General features: G+C 36.0%; 1 long non-coding RNA gene across 1 annotated transcript; it reads left to right on the forward strand.

Moving 5' to 3' along the window:
* The first annotated feature begins 1,533 nt into the window (after positions 1 to 1,533).
* Positions 1,534 to 14,535, forward strand: LOC144979449 (uncharacterized). Its single transcript, XR_013646704.1, has 3 exons — positions 1,534 to 1,692; positions 2,576 to 2,721; positions 14,193 to 14,535. It is a non-coding gene; the product is annotated as an uncharacterized LOC144979449 (long non-coding RNA).
* Positions 14,536 to 14,805: the final 270 nt, after the last annotated feature.

Below are 14,805 nucleotides of genomic sequence, written 5' to 3' on the forward strand. Positions count from 1 at the left end.
TTGTTCTCATTGTATCCCCATTTGGTGCTGTGGCTGTTAAAGTCACCTATCACAATCATTGGTTTCTCACTAGTGGTGGATGTAACTGGCCACTTGAATGGCGTTGGTGGAGGTTTGTTGACAGATATCACATTGAAGTGTCTGCCTTCAATTCTGAGAATTTCCACCTCACTTACTGTCATGTCCTGGTTGTATGTCACTATTGATTTGTCTTTGACTTTGATGTAGTTAACGCTACCGTGAATGTTGCTTTCATGTTGTATGACTAAATGCATGCCAGGGATGTTTAGTGCCACGGTCTTGTGCGTCTCTTGTAGACAGAGTTGCGTCGCTGGAGGCCGATTGCTACAACACACACAACACCAACATTTTGCAAGTATCTTTAACACTTTTACCATTAAACGATGATATTGACAACAACAATAATAATAACTATTATTATTATTATTATTATTATTATTATTATTATTATTATTATTATTATTATTATTATTATTATTGTTATTAATAATGATATTAGTAGTAGAGGTCTAGTAGTAGAAATAGTAACAGTTGGACCAAGTACATAAATATGAATATTTATACAGCGCATTTCAACAGATTCAGATAGCCGTGAGCAATGCGCTTCACAATGTTTCATATTTTATCCCCCCCCCCCCCCACTTCAACAAGCCGTATGGAACCATATTTCTTTGTCATACAGCCTGTTAAGCGACCCTTGTGTACTAAACCTGTCACTACCCGTCATTTCTGTAGCCAGATACTCATTCAATCGAGTGGGGTAAGCGGTAAAGTGCCTTAGCCAGGGAAACAACGCGGGGACCACAATTTTTCACGATTAGTCATCCATCCTATTACTGATCACACTTAGCATTGGCATTGCTCGACTTTTGTGACAAGACGAAAACCGTACCGCTGAGCCATACGGTCCGTTAGTTCAGTCTAGTTTTGTGGTATCAGTGGTTATAATACAGTAGTGGTAGTGCAGTTATAGTAGAAGTACGTAGTAGTAGTCTTCTGTTCAAAATGGTCATCTGAGCGAAGAGATAGGAGATAGATTCGAATTTACTCTCTTCATTGCATTGACCGTATGCTTTGACTTTGATCATTTGATACGCTGTAAAAAAAAAAAAAAAAAAGTACGGTCCACCTTAACCAAAAACAAGCAACAATCTTAGTTTCCCTGAACATAGATATGGTTTTGTTTACGGGAAGAGGGGGAACCATGATTATGGTTTTCCTACAAAATAAAAGGAGCATTTGGGCTATAAATAATATGATCGTGGCCTCCCTAGCTATCTCAGGCTCGGAGTAAACAGCTGGAATTTATTCACGACCAGCTTCAGTTTGCTGCCTTAGCAACATGTAAACAAAAAGTTGGTTGGATGCGCATGACATTACTAAAGGTCAACTGCAGCATAGTTCGGGTCATTTATAAAAAAAATCTGGGTCACGTTTGACGTCAAATGTTATTGTTTACATATGGGGCACCTTCCTTTACTCTTCTATACGTACATACAGCCATTCAAGATCATATAATAGGCTAATTATGAAGTGAAACATTACATTATAATTTCAAGGGACTTCACTCACCCGTAAAATTTACTTCCCATTTTCCACGACAAATCTGAATCTGTGTGTTTGACATTGAAATCAAATCTTTCTTATTATTCTTTAGCTTGTCCTCAACAGGTATGGCGAATTGGTGATATATTCAAAGGCATTGGTAAAGGAGCGAGATATATGTATACGTCTTTTTCAACATTGAGAGAGCAAAATAAAAAAATCAAAAGATAAAAGCAAGCCCTTTTTAGATAATTTAATTCATTTATCTGCTAGAGTCTATAACTATATGTCTGTGCCAGATCTCATTAAGATTGAAGTGGGTGCAGTATATTTAATTTTGGCCGCTAGTGACCCACCCTCTTTTCTCCATGCTAAAGTCCCTTTTCAATCAGCAGTCAGCTTATCAAGAGGCTGTCCAGTGGGGGATTTCCCAGTCACATGTTTTGAGCTTTTTCATTAGTAATGGTCAATTTTGAGTAGTAAAATCATCATAACTTTGGAACCATTTGTCTTATACTAGATCTAAAAGTAAGATATATTGAATGGTTTTAAAGAGCCTATCTGTCTATGTAAAACTTAGTTATTAAATGGACAATCAAATAGACACTTTGATAATAAATTTTAAACTCAAAACATCTTAATTTTTATACGGCAAAAGCGTCGATCAGGCAAGTTTGGGTTTTGCAGGGGAATTGGCCCAATTATTGTTATCAGTAATTGCATTTCAATTAAAAAAATAATGTCAAGTGTTGGTTAATATTTTAAAAGTTTTTTTTGTCCTAACAAGTAGGGTTAATGGCGGTTAAAATAAAATAGTGTGCGGGTGTATCAATTTTGATAAAATTTGGCAGAGATATTCATCAATTAATTGCTTATCAATGTATCAAGTATAATTTATAATTAAAATGTGTCCATAATTAAAAGTTCATATAATTTGAAAATTGTCTCTTATGGTACCTACTATAAAAATTCCAGGTTAGAGTAACATCAATCAAATCTGAATTTACAGTTGAAGCAACATGATTCGGATGCAAAAGGGCCCTGTTGATCCAGAGACAGAGAAGAAGATAATGATGGAAGAGGCTGAGATGGCTAGGGCAGCCTCATTTTACAATATTGTGGCTTTTGTTGTTGTCTGTGGTGCTATTCGTGCAGGTAGGCATTTCAATTTTATTGCAGCAAGCTTGAATTCAAGGGACTCACTGCATATTGATCTCTCTCTTTTTAATTTTCCATTCAATGTTATTAGAAAATGTAATGCACGCAGTCAAATACAGTGCATGCTTATATCGACATAACATCAAAGTCCCCTTTTTTTCCTCGCTATATAACATTAGTAAATAAAAATGAACTGTGATTTAAGGACTGCTTTGTAGCTACTTGTACTAGCATGATTTTTTTGGAGTTTTTTGGGCTCCTTTTGGTTCAGACAATATCGGTGTTAGTGCAAGGAAGATGATGGATGGGATCTACATTCTTGTAAGGACTTTATATATATATATACATGATGGTTCCACCGTGTTCATCATTTTTGATGCAATGTATATAAAACTTTTTATAAATATTGCTAAAGGTCTGAAGTTGATGGAGTTAACCGGCATATATGTTCTGGTTGTCCAATTGAAATTTCATGTATGTTAATTTAGAAAAAATGTCACAAACCAATCATTCCAATTTAGCAGATGTTCTAATAAATTGGCATTCCAGTTACTGGCTTCGACATTATTATTATTATTATTATTATTATTATTATTATTATTATTATTATTATTATTATTATTATTATTATATTATATTGTTAGTATTATAATTATTATGATTGTTATTATTATTATTATTATTATATTATTATTATTATTATTATTATTATTATTATTATCATTATTATTATTATTATTATTAATTATTGTTACAGTTCACTCAGTTTAATCGCACACCGGTTAATCGCACACTTTCGCTTATGCTACATATTCCCGAAAAACTGATTTTCAATATAATCGCTCAGCTTAATCGGCACACTTGATTCCATCTTGATTGGAGAAAAATATCTAAATAATACAAACAAAAGGTTATGAAAATGCGTTTTTCATTGAACCATTTCCGCATGTTTGTATTATATCACGCGTGAAAAAAAAGCTTTTCCTTCAACGCAATTCCACTATCCCGACTAGGTCAGACCCAGAAGGCTTGTTAACTCACTCAACCCTAACACCGACTATATCCGTAGTACACCCAGGGTTACTTTTACCCCATGCCTATTTATTACACTTTTCTGAGACAAGTTATAGGCGTAGAATCAAAGCTGATGTTTTTAGTTTTTACATGTTAATGGTAGTTGAATTAAAATATCTATGCACATGCTCATTTTTAATACATTTTTTCCAATTTTGAAGAGTAGTAAAAATGTCTAGGATTGAGTGAGTTAACTGACATCAAAGGATTACCTGACACGACGGGCTGACTCAGCACTCGTTGTCTGCATTACAAGGTGTGTAACGTGTAACGTGATCGCAGTCCACCCAATACTTTGTGTTTTTTTATGTTGTCTGACCACTCAATTGCAATTCTCTACCTGCGCATTCTTTTCGTCTACTGGGCCGCGTACAAAAAGAAAGGATTTCAGAGAGGACTCGCGGCTCATCTTTTGATTGATCTATACAGTCCCTATCCACATTGATACACTCAAAAGCAACTAACTGGCATCAACTCAAGGCACATCTTTCTCCCCATCAGAAAGCTGGCTCTCAAGATAGATAGGTTGACAGAATGCGTGTCTAAAAAAGAACATGTCGAAAAGCACAATGCTGATGACTCTTCTGCCCGCCAATGGAGTGATGATGTTATGAAACAACTTCTTCAGCAGTACGACTCTAATGACATTTACAAGATCTGATTATAAAAAAACAAACTCTGAGCATTTATAGAGAGCAATATCCACTAAATGTGCTCAAAGCACATTTCTAGAACGAGATATGATGCCTATAATAAGGCAGTATTACAATTTTTTATTCGACATAGACAATGCTGTTAACAGCCAGGTATTCCTTTTACGGATTCATTTTACTTGGTGAGAGAATGTGACTAAAGAGGCTTTTCCAAGGACTCAATTATGAACGGCCAAGAGCAGGACTCGAACCCAGGACCTTCAGATTGGCCGTGCATATACCTACAGACAAAGTTTACAAAAGGAATCTCAATGTAATTCTGTTAATTAAGCGTCCTTTTCGCCTTTTCTTTTGGGATTGGTATAAATATTTCTAATGATTTTGTATCTGGTCGTTTTGAGGGTAAATTTTTATTTTCTCTGAAAAGAATCCAGTTTTTTTTTAGAGAGACTGATCATTTGTTTCTTTGGCATCCCTACTATACACCAACATGTTGATCTGCAGTTTCAGTTAAACAGGAATTAAAGTTAATTGGAAATGTTAAGTTGTGCTGGTACCAATACATGACTAGGCATTTGTATCTCCACAACTTCATATGTATTTGAATATTAATTTGGCAAAAGGCTTCGCAGCAGTAGTAGTAGTAGTAGTAGTAGTAGTAGTAGTAGTAGTAGTAGTAGTAGTAGTAGTAGTAGTAGTAGTAGTAGTAGTAGTAGTAGTAGTAGTAGTAGTAGTAGTAGTAGTAGTAGTAGTAGTAGTAGTAGTAGTGATAGTAGTGATAGTAGTGATAGTAGTAGTAGTGTAGATAGTAGTAGTTAGTAGTAGTAGTAGTAGTAGTAGTAGTAGTAGTAGTTAGTAGTAGTAGTAGTAGTAGTAGTAGAAGTAGTAGTAGAAGTAGTAGTAGTAGTAGTAGTAGTTGTAGTAGTAGTAGTAGTAGTGGTAGGAGTAATGACAATAGTGAAAGTAGCAGCAGCAGCAGCAGCAGTAGTAGTACTAGTAGGAGGAGGAGGAGGAGGAGGAAGTTACTATGAAACTGTGTGTGTGTGTGTGTGTGTGTGTGTGTGTGTGTGTGGCGGGGGGAGGGGGGGGGATCCCTGGAGAGTGTTTTGAATGGGCAAGATGAGTAGTTTATTTGCGATTGTCGAATCTTCGAGAAAAGAAAAAAAAAAAAAAAAAAAACGAAACCAAAAAAAAAAAAATAAATAAATAAATATAAGATCAAAAACTGTGGGTATCTTTGTTCTAATCGCTGTACAATTACTTTCCCCACCGTAGAGCAGATATGGTTTTAAAATTTAGTCCCAGACTACGATGTTTACGCCTGCTAAATCGCGGGTGTAAATTTCACCCGTTTAGTCCCTGGTCTAGTCTAAGACTTCGCGTAGTCCGGCTTCATGAATAGCTTACAACGCGGATTTAGTCTAGGACTATCGTCGTAGTCCCGCTCCATGAATTGAGCCCAGGAGAAGGAAGAACCTTGTCTGGACGCCGGTTTGGATCATTCTTGGTCTGGCTCCTCATCTTCAGCTGTTCCAGCAGGATTGGATCTAGGCTGTTATCACCCTCAGGGTCATGGCAGCGCACAAGCTCCTGTACGACGGCAACGTGATGATCCTTCTCAGGTTGGAGAAGAACTACTTAACACACTACATGAAAGCCAAAAAGAGAGATGGGTAGAAACTGTTGAAAACTTTGACTTCAGTCACTCCAGCCGCCATGCATGGCAAACCCTCAAAAAGCTAAACCCTGAAGCTAAAATCAGCCCCCCCCCCCCCCCCCCCCCCCCCCAGATTGCAGCTAACGAAATTGCCAAAGAAATTAAACAACGGGGGCAACACATCCCAAACCATCAATTTGAAAAAGAAATAAGAAAAGAATACAAAAAGACCCTGAAAACTCTGCCTGACCATTGCATGTTTTTAAGTGTCCCAATAACGATTGATGAAATGAAAGGAGCTATAAAGAAAATAATAAATGGCAAAGCTGCTGGCATTGATGGAATATACCCCGACATGATTACTAACTTTGGACCAGAAACAATAGACTGACTGGCAAATACTATGACAGACATCATGGAAAATGGCACATACCCGCCATATTAAAACCAGGCAAACCAATGACTGGACCATCCAGCTATAGACCAATATCTCTACTATGCTGCTTATACAAACTCCTGGAAAGAATCGTACTATAGCGAATCACCCCATACATAAATCCCAACATACCACCAGAACAAGCGGGCTTTAGACCACAAAGAAGCACAAGTGAACAGGTCCTTGCACTGACCTCATATATTGAAGCAGGCTTTGAGAACAAAAAGAAGACTGGTGTAGTCCTAACAGATTTGTCTGCAGCCTACGACACTGTTTGGACAGGCGGCCTGATGTTAAAACTCTCCAAAATGATTCCTTGCAGAAAGACGCTCAAACTGCTGTCTACCATGACTGGCACAAGACAATTTCATATCATACTGGGAGAACACAAAAGCAAAACACGCAAAATTAAAAATGGGGTACCACAAGGTTCAGTTTTGGCACCAACTTTCTTCAATGTTTATATCCTCGACATGCCAAAATGCGAAGCACTCAAACTTGGATATGTTGATGACTGGGCATTAGCCTATCAATCGAAAAACTGGAAAGAGATTGAAGAAGTTCTAAGTAAAGACACCACTCGCCTGAAACAATATTTTGATAGGTGGTACCTAAAAATGAATACCACCAAATCAGTGTCCACAAACCTCCACGTGAATAATCGCGAGGCAACAAAAGAACTGAAGATCACAGCCGATAACTCAATACTACCCCCAGACCCCAACCTTAAATACCTTAATTGAGGGAACCGCAAATAAAATCGCAAAAAGAAACAGCCTGGTGAGAAAACTCGCAAGTACAATGTGGGGAGCCTCACCACAGGTACTGAGAACATCTGCGTTGGCACTGTGCTATAGTGTCGGAGAATACTGTGCCCCTGTTTGGATGAGAAGCCCACATGTAAACTGCATTGACATCCGACTAAGAGAATCAATGAGAATTATAACAGGATGTCTCAAGTCAGCTCCAACTCAGTGGCTCCCAACACTGAGCGGCATTGCACCACCAAGTCTTAGACGAAAAGAAGCTAACCAAAGGATGCATGCAAGGATTGACGAAGCCACAGACAATATTCCCATAAAATCAATAATAAAGCAGGCACCTTCAACAAGACTCAAATCGAGAAGACCGTTCCACCTAACAAAAATGGCAGACTTCAATGTGGAGGAAAACTGGAGAGAAATGTGGAACAGGGAAACACCAAGAGGAGGAAACATAGTTAAAGATCCAACCAAAAGAGTGCCTGCATTCAATAATGCCAGGAAATACTGGACTTCCTCAAAAAATCGCCTCTTAACTGGACATGGCAGAACTGCATCAAATATGTGCAGATGGAAACTTCGAAACAATGATACAAAGAATAAATGTCAGGCAGCCCCAGAGACCAGCGATCACATCGTCCTCCACTGCCCAGTCACTAAACTTGAAGGTGGCTACGAAACCGTCCTTAGGGCGGAGGAAGACTTTAGAAGCTGGGTTGACGAAATAATTTTGGAGGTGTAGCCATACGCTACTACTACTAGTGGAATACAACCGTGATTTTTCATGCCTGAAGTATCTTACCTGATACAGTTTATGTTCCAAAATGATGGGTCCACACCTGAACAATATTCGACAAACGCAGCAAACATGACGAACACAACGTGCAGAATGATCAGGTGTTGAAGTGATTTACGGGATGTTTGCTTTGTTCTCCGAAAGGGACAAACAGTCCGAACGTATCCTGCAAGCAAGGGATGGGAGAACGACGAACATTCGTTGCATTCGTGCCCAAGTGTGTTATCATCATTGCCTTTTTAACCCTGAGACAGGGTATAGGCCAGAGAGAGAGAGAGAGAGAGAGAGAGAGAGAGAGAGAGAGAGAGAGAGAGAGAGAGACAAGTAGAGAGAGACAGAGACAGAGAGATTCATAAAATTTGATCGGAATTCCTGATTTTTTGGGGGTCAGTGTTACTCCATATATTCATGGTTATAGATTTATCTAACGCATATTATTTGTTTCTATTCTGATTGAGTTCTGACAATAAAAATGCCTTATGACATCATTGGACAAATAAATAAGAAATTTGTCAGCCTTTGTCATTCATAGCGTTCCATAATGATATTGATTTTCGTGCCTATCAAAAGTCCTCTCATGGCGTAATAATCACATATATTTTAACTCGAAAAAGATACAGCAGACTTAAATTCATAATCAAGAAATAGGTGAATTATGGCATTTACAACAGTTACTACAACAAGAGAAAACCTTTTCTGTACCCAAAGCAAAGGCTACGAGGCCTAATTAAAATTACAATTTTGACGATCAACTGGAAACTTTTTAAAAATTCCTGTCTTCTTTATGATCGATTTAGATACGTCGGGGCACCTATACAATTCACTTTTGCGATTCTTTTGAGCAGTGAATACAACTCAAATATTATGTTGCCAAGTATAATAGATCGTCTTTATTTAGTAACTCACTCCTGTAACGATACGACTCACTCCTGTAATAATCAACGCAATCCTGTAACGACCTACAAAAATGTTATTTACTATTTATTATGCCTATTAGGAAAGTCCCATCTTGTTTTTACAATTTGCTCAATTTATGTCTTTACTAATCTCTCTCAATTAGCCTCTAATGTATATAAAGAATTATCTCTTTAAAAATTTAAAGTTTTTAATTTGCCAACATTTTCAGACTTTTGCAACAAATCTCTCTCAAAATTAAAATAATGGACACATATCCGTCATTTAACCATTTATAGAGAATGAATATATGCTAAAGAAGAAAAAAAAACCGGTCTGCTTCATAATTTTATAACGCGAACTATGCAGCTTTCAATTAGCCTTACAGGAGTGAGTCAATGTAATGGGATTCGAACTTTAACCTGCCAGCATATGAAGGCCGGAGAAAATGAAGCTTCAATATTATAGGAAATGATTGAGGAGTAATCAAGTTAAGTGGTCACAAGATTTGATTCAATTTTATTGAAACTCCGGGGAAAAACCCCTCCTTATTGGACAAAAATGTGAAAAACGCCCATATATATGTGCGTTTTTCACATTTTTTGCCAAATGCCTGCGCCATTATATTATATATTTCGCTTTCGTTTTCTTTGGTATATTTTTATTGCAATGAAGCATGTGATTAAAGAATATAGTTAGAAAAGCATAGATGCCAAAAATTGAGAAATTTGGTCCATAAATGAATAAACTACAATATTTATATATACTCCACACCTGCTCAAAATGGCCTGTCGGTTGACAAAAATATATTTTTAAAAGATTTGTTGAATCAAGCAGCAATATTTATTTTCCTCCTATCCTGCTTCATTTTGAAGACATACCATATTAAGTCATATCTATTAAGTTCTAATCTTTTTTAAAAAAAGGTCATTTTGATGTCAGTTTTGGGAATCAATCTTTGTCGGTGATTTTTGACTCACTCCTGTAACGATGTCTTTCATTCATCAGTTTCAAGATCTTGTCATCCATCCACTTATATTTTGGTTCGTGTTTTTTCACAGATGGAATAGTTTCTCTTGCAGACTCTGTGATGCAGTTCGATACGTGATTCCTGTACTCATCTATGTTTATATCTGAGGTCAAGTTTTCACATTTTTCTTTCACGCATTCTTTGTAATCATTTTTTATTTGATGGTTCATTCTCAATAGATCTAGTTGCAGTTTTGGTTCCACTTTCTTTTTCTTTATTTGTTTAAGTTTTACTTTTAGCGTGGCCTTGACAGGTCTGTGGTCACTATTACAATCTGCACTTGGAATAGTTGTTGCGTTGCGTACGATATTTCTGAATCGATGTTGGACCAGAATAAAGTCTATCAGATTTCTACAAAGGCCACCTGGGCTTATCCATGTCCACTTCTTTCTATCGTGGTTTTTAAACCATGTATTGACAACAGTAAGGTTTTCCAATCTGCACCAGTCGACAAGTCTGTCCCCTCTATCATTTTTGGTACCTAGTCCTTGGGGGCCAACGATATTTTCAACTCTCTCGTTACCAACCTTTGCATTGAAATCACCAATTATTAAACGAATTTCATCAGATTTACATTGTTTTAATGCTTGTTCCATATCTTGATAGAATGTCTCAATTGTGTTTTCGTCACTGTCTGATGTCGGGGCGTATATTTGAATAATATTAACATTAAACGGGTTTCCTTTCAACTTTACTAAAATACCTCTTTCTGATATTGCAACATGATCTAAATAGCACTTTGATGTTAATTTGTCTAAAAGAATTCCAACTCCTTTTTCATGATGTTTTCCACCTGCATAATACAATACAAAATCATCTTCTTTAACTACTCCTTCTCCCTTCCACTTCGTTTCTGAGATTCCAAGGATGTTAATTTGGAACTTTTTCATTTCTTGAATAACGTTTTCAAATTTTCCTTCATGGTTTAATGTACGTATATTCCACGTGGCCAATGTGATTGTTTCATTTCGCACCAGTTTGAAACGTTCAACCTGTTCGGGACAGCTGCTGCCCTGGGAAAGTTTGTTAGTGACCGTGGTTTTCCGTTGCCTTCCGTCTTTGTTATTAGTAGAATTTAAATTATTGCATTTTAATTTGACTGAGTTGTTTTTGATTTTTCTTTGGCTTCTCCTGGTTTTTTGTTTTTGTTTCCTTCCACCTTTATTTCCTCTGTTTGTTAATGTTCTGTATGCCTTGAATAATTCGAAAGATCTCAAAATGTTTACTATTTCTAACTTCAGTATATTATTAATTAGCAATGACTATCCCGCACAAATCTTTGGGCCTCTTTCTCGCTCACGAAGTGCCCAAATTCGCGACAAAATATGGGACGAAGCCGTTTCGTATATGCTATTTTAAAAAATTAATTACGACGCTGTTTATCGATGAATTTGACTGAAAGTTGGCACACAGTTAGAAAAAAGGTCATTTTAGATTATGTCAAGCGACAAAACTCGTGCGATTACCAGAAGACCGTTAAAAAAAGATTTTTACTCTTTGGAGTAAAATATTTCTAAAACTACCGGGCGTTTAGGTTTTGTCGCTGACAAGGTAATACATGAACATTTCTTCTTTTTGGTTGTAAAATTTCATATGAATATGACGAGTACTTTTCCCGTATTTTACAAAACACCATCCTAATTTGCTCTTCATTCGTAAAAGACAAAGCCATTTTGCGGGTCGTGGCAAAGCGCTTTCTGATTGGTTGACCTCGTTTTAAAGTTCATGACTAGTCAAAATGTCTGCGCGGTCTCACTGGCAGAGGGGTGTTTATCGTCTGCCATTGCGTTTGGGTTCAATAAATAGCTGACAATTTGACTGTTTAATGACAAGAATTTAAGAAATTATAATGTTAAAAGTTTTCGATTGCAATATGATCTACAATCTCAGCATAGGTTTAATTATTGTGTTCCAAGTCACGTTCCATCAGTAACCTTTGTCCCCTTGTCCAATTTCTCTTTTCCTTCTATATTTCTTTCATTTATGTACGCAATCTTCCCCCCACCCCCTCTCTCTCTCTCTCTCTCTCTCTCTCTCTCTCTCTCTCTCTCTCTCTCTCTCTCTCTCTCTGTGTGTGTTATACCATCCAGCTCTAAAATTATATAAGTTAGAACTCTTCTAATGTTTTCATCATATTCTCTATCAAATTTGCCATAAAATTGCCAAATTTCAATCTTTCAATCCACTTATTACGCAAGATACAACCAAAGGTCGAAAAAAAATGCCGAAAAAGCATCCCATATTTTCGCGTTTTTTTCCTCTTTGCGGGTCATCCAAATAAATGACACCTTTGAAACTGCATAACTTGTTTATTTATGATTGGATTTTCAAATTTCAAAAACATTTTTACTCAGTGGAGAAAGGGCTTTGATTTCAGACAAAAATTTTCCTCAAAAAGAGAAAAAAAATACATTTTTCATAGTCATTGCTATATTAATTGTGTGTCGTATTGTACGTAGGTGTTGGGGTGAATAGTTATAACAATAATTAGGTGTTGTCATTTTCGATGTTCATCGTCGACCGTTGTAATAAGATTAAAATAGCTCACTGTTGTTTTTTTTTCTTCTTAAAATCGTAAAACGAAAACAAAAATGGTCTCAATAGATGATTAAATCCTTGCAAAAATTTACAAAACTTTAAAATATTGCTAAATTAATTGTTTATGATTCACGAAATTTAGTCAAAAGCAACACAAAGTCATAAGAACTCTGAATATGAAATAAAATTCGTCCTATATAGAAATAACACTTAAAACAGCCGTAAAATGCAATAATTTTGAGAGCTCTGTGAAAAGCAGCCTTCCAGCGCTGAACACATTACACACACACACACACACACACACACACACACATATATATATATATATATATATATATATATATATATATATATATATATATATATATATATATAGACTCCCAAAATCAACTAATTTTGACACTGTAAAAAGTTGTCAATTTGCGTCATCTATTTATGACATCAAGTATTATTATTACTTCCGTTGTGTTGTTGATTTAGCGGTGATCAGTGTTGTTATGTATGTTCTAATTGCGTGTATGTTTGTGTGTGTGTGCGTGTTTGTGTTTGTGTGTGTGTGTGTGTGTGTGTGGTGTATACATGTGTGTGTGGGTGTTGGCATTTTTCAGCAAATCGTGGCATTCATAGTGATATTATTCACTTGATCACATGAAGGTATTTCAGTCGCCATTTTGATTCTTTTTTTACTATTAGGGTTAGCTCGAGATCGAGGATATTTCTTTTTCTATTAAGGTTAGTCATAAGTCTTGGTAAAGGTGCAAGGATGTTTGTTTTTCCATAAGTTAAGTAAAGGGGAGACATTCCGAAAGCTCCTACATCCCCAGTATTCTTTAAATTTGTATTTTCACCGTTGATATTTTGTCAGGCATTTATTTATTCAATTTGTCATTATATCTAGAAGTATTTTAAAAACTCTAGAACAAACCTTGATAGATTTGTGAAAGTTTAAAATTTCTTAATTTGACCATTGTTTTGATTTTCAGCCGCCATTTTGATTTGTTAAATATTGAAAGGTAGTGCAAAGCAGTCCGAGAGTTGTTTTGTTTTTTTTCTATTAGGGTTAGCTCGAGAGGTTAGTCATAAGTCTTATTAAACGTTCAAGGAAGTTTGTTTTTCCATAAGTTAAGTAAAGGGGAGTTAAGTAAAGGGGAGACATTCCGAAAGCTCCTACATCCCCAGTATTCTTTAAATTTGTATTTTCACCTTTGATCTTTTGTCAGGCGTTTATTTATTCAATTTGTCACGATTTTTTCTATTAGGGTTAGCTCGAGATCGGATGATTTTTTTTCCTATTAGGGTTAGTCATAAGTATTATTAAAGTTCTAGGGTGTTTGTTTCTCCTATTGGGGTCAATTAAAGGTACTAGGTTTAATTTTTTCTTGGGGTTAGTTGAGGGAATATATTATTAAATATATTATTGGGCCACACAGAAAAATCAACCGAAGATATACCAAATTACACAGACAACGTTGTTTACCAATCTGCCCTAAATAGTTCTTTCCCCGCGAAATTGCGGGCTTTTTACTAGTATATATATATATATATATATATATATATATATATATATATATATATATATATATATATATATATATATATATATATATATATAATTTTTTTTCTCAACAGTTCCTTACTTCTTGGAAGGCTAAACCTCATTGACTGACTGGAACTCTCCATGGAAAAACAAATGAAGACAATGGGAAAAGTTGTGTGTCTGTGTGTGTGTGTGTGTGAGAGAGAGAGAGAGAGAGAGTGTGTGGGTGTGTGTGTGTGTGGGTTTTTTTTTATAGATACCCTAATGAATAGTGTTTATACAAATACATTATTAATCGAGCACCTGTCGATAAAATATGTTTTATTTTATTTCTTTTTGTACTATCTAATTAATGAGAATGTTTATGTTCATGAGATTTTGAGATCATGTCACTTATTTTTACCATTGTACTGATTAAAACACCAAATGATATAATATTATCTGTTTCCTTTTCTTTACCAAAAAGTTAGATGTGGACTACTACTACTACTACTATTACTACTACTACTACTACTACTACTACTACTACTACTACTACTACTACTACTACTACTACTACTACTACTACCACCACCACCACCACTATTACTACTACTACTACTACTACTACTACCACTACTACTACTACTACTACTACTACTACTACTACTACTACTACTACTACTCCCATAGTGGGCAGGGAGGTACATACTGTGTCTTCTATCC

The sequence above is a fragment of the Berghia stephanieae genome, chromosome 1 (genome assembly GCF_034508935.2).
Source record: "Berghia stephanieae isolate SIO BIC M18660-M18661 chromosome 1, UCSD_Bste_1.3, whole genome shotgun sequence".
NCBI classification, from domain to species: domain Eukaryota; kingdom Metazoa; phylum Mollusca; class Gastropoda; order Nudibranchia; family Aeolidiidae; genus Berghia; species Berghia stephanieae.